Source organism: Engraulis encrasicolus, chromosome 22, assembly GCF_034702125.1.
Source record: "Engraulis encrasicolus isolate BLACKSEA-1 chromosome 22, IST_EnEncr_1.0, whole genome shotgun sequence".
Lineage (NCBI taxonomy): Eukaryota > Metazoa > Chordata > Actinopteri > Clupeiformes > Engraulidae > Engraulis > Engraulis encrasicolus.
The window spans coordinates 12,302,073-12,305,376 of NC_085878.1; positions in this window are offsets into that span (position 1 = coordinate 12,302,073).

Consider the following 3,304-nt stretch of genomic DNA (forward strand, 5'->3'; position numbering starts at 1 on the left):
CCGAGCATCACAATGGGGAAGAAAGTTGATTTTAGTGACTATGAACATGGTATGGCTATTGATGGTAAGCAGGCTGGTTTATTTATTCCAGGAACTGCTGATATACTAGGATATTTGCACACAACCGTATCTAGCATTAATGGAGAGTGATCTGAAAAAAATAAAATATCCAGTGAGTGGTATCTGTGGGTGGAAAATACCTTGCTGATGCCAGAAGTCAGAGAGGAGAGTGGCCAGACTGGCTAAAGCTGATTGAAAGACAACAATAACTCAAATTGACGCTTGTTTCAACAACAGAGCTATACAGAAGAGCATCTGTGAATGCACAACCTGTTACACCTTGAGGGAAATGGGCTACAGCAGCAGAAGACCACACTGGATGCCACTCCTGTCAGCAAAGAACAGGAAACAACGTCTGAAATTTGCACAGGCTCACCAAAATTGGACTGTAAAAGATTGTAAAATGTTGCCTGTTCTAATGAGTCAATTTCTGCTGCCACACTCGAATAGTACAGTCAAAATTTGGCGTCAACATGAAAAAATGGATCTATCCTGTCTTGTGTCAGCGGTTAAGGCACGTTTTTTTTCAAACGAAAGTTCGAGAGAAGCAGAATGAAATTTGGCATGCCTAATTTACCACCTGCATTCTATTCTCCACTCAACTGTCATTCACCTGAATTCAAAGCGAAAAGAAAGGCACGCCTATTTAACCAGCTGCATCTCATTCTCCGCTCTGCCGTCATTTGGTGGAATTTCAACGCACTAAAATTTGGAACGCCCCTTAATGAACTATGCAGCATTTATTCTCCGCTCACCTGTCTCCAGTCAGAAATGTTCTTTCTCGCTCGCACCCACCACCTCCCCTTTCGCCTCCCTTCTGCTGCTTTTCGATCGATTCGTCAGGTGTCTTGCCCTAGCTTCCATCCCGTTCACCTCGCTCCATTACTCTCCAACCATCATTTGCCGGGGGGTGTCCGCTCAGAGTTCGCACATATTTGCGGGCGCAGATACTGCCTGAGCTCTCAGTGGCACCCCGTACTCTAGAGCTCGAGAATGTTTGCTGCATAGACATTTCTCGGCCGTGGCAGTACTTCAGCACCACGGCCAGCGATCTTGCCCAATACGCCACATAATCTATCTCAGCTTCTTGAGTGCAGTCGTCCCTGCGGACCCTGCGAAGCACTTTGATCATCAGTCCACCGCGTGGACAGCAAGATCACGAGAAGTCCGTTCTCCAGCGAGAACGAAGATGTATGCATACATGCTTAATCCAAATTTCAGAGAGTGAACTAATGAACAGAAGATTGGAAAATATTGCCTGTTCTAATGAGTCTCAATTTCTGCTGTCAAAATTTGGCGTCAACATGAAAACATGGATCCATCCTGTCTTGTGTCAGCGGTTAATGCTGGTGGCGTAATTGCGTGGGGGATATTTTTATGGCCCACTTTTGGGCCCTTTGGGGCCCATTGTTGTAATGCCACAGCCTACAGGTACCTGGGTATTGTTTTAGGCAGTTAAAGCAGTTCTGAAGGCAAAAGGGTCCAATCTGGTGTCAAGGTGCTCCTAATAATGTGTCTGGTGAGTGTATACCTCCCTTGACCTTTGACCCTTGAAAATAGTCTTTTGTTTGACATTTCATAGAAAGAGAGAATTCTACTAAAAGGTGAATTGTTTTCATTATTGAGTGTGAACTAGGTCACCATGCAAGTCCCTGGAGAGAATAGACCAGCCCTCTTTGTAACATTACCTACGGTCAGCAGACAACAGACTTCCAGAAGTGTGAAAGTCATGCAGGATTATCTTCAGTCACTTCCTCAACCAGCACAGTAGAGAAGAGTGTGATACAGTTAATTTTTTTAAAGAAAGGCTTTTTGATCAGATTTTAATTAAAAGTTGCATTATATTGTAAATCTAGAGCCTTAAAGCTTTTGAAATGTAATAGAATTATGGCTTGTGTGTATTACATATCAATGATGAAATCACATCCTTTCTCTGGGTTTGATGAAAACTACACCGGAGCAGCACAGATGTAATTCTTTGTGTTTTTTATTGTTGTCCTTCAAGTGAAGATGTCCTGCCTCTCTCCCGTCGATGCACCAGATGATAAAGCAGAAGCGCGAGGAACTACCCTTTTATTTCCTGATGAATGTTTTCACACCGAGCATTCTCTATTCTTCCAAGGAACACACACTCATACTGCTGCCATATTGTAAAAAAAAGATGTTTGGCAAATTAATATGGACCTACAGTACTGCTTAGAACTAGTGGTGATATGTTACAGTAACTTGACCTCTCCCATTGAAACCTCTGCAACCTCTGGCCCACTAGGCTGGACAGTGTTCTGTAATATGCCCTATATCCGTGGAGCTCACATACACACCACTCCTGGATGATTAAGGGTTAGGGTTTGGGCCGAGGTTAAAATGCTACTGGTACTTAAGCTCATTTCGATAGCCCATTTCAACGGAAACCAGGTTCATTAATCTATCCAATCTTGCTTGGAGAGCGGCCTACAGTAGTATGTGGATGCAAAGGAGGCACAATGATGTCAAGACACCACACACTAGTTGGTCTTGCAGGGGGGGGGGGGGGGGTGCTTTAATCAGTTGTCAAAAACTTTCTATATTTTACTATAGGCCCTAAATAAGCTATCTGTAGCAGAGGCAGGTGTTGGTGAGGTAGGGAGAGGGAGCTGAGATCCAGACGGCTTGTGCCCAATTTAAACACTGGAAGAACTACATGATGTTTGGAAAGACATGTCGGGCCATTGCTTTGACAGAGGTGAGGGAATGCCATCAAGGTCAGTCACGGTGTAATTCTCAAGGCAAACCATCTTCAACTCTGTTAAATGCTGCCAGTTTCCTCACCATGTGACTTTCCAAAGGTGTCACTGTATTGTTAGACTCTTTGCCTATGACATGGCTCAACAGGGTTATTAATCGAAAATACTAAATCTGAATATGTTGCTGTACCACAGTTATTACAAATCATTCCACATCCAAAGTTTTCATCGGATGAAAGTTTGACTTGGATGAAAACAACTTTGACATTTTTCGGAACATGGTGAGCTACATTTAAACAGAATTTTAGCACGTGATATTTGAAATGTGCAAATGTATCTGTGCAAGTGTCTGAATGCATGTTGGAAGTGTCATCATCTACATAGGCTTGTAGTGAGACCACGCAAGGAGTTGGAAGGGAGCACTAGCCCTTTAACTCTTGGAAGCAATGGGAGGGATTTGAAAGAAGGAAAAGTTGGGCGGTGTTTATATTAACATGAATGAGCTACGCTGTACCTTGGAG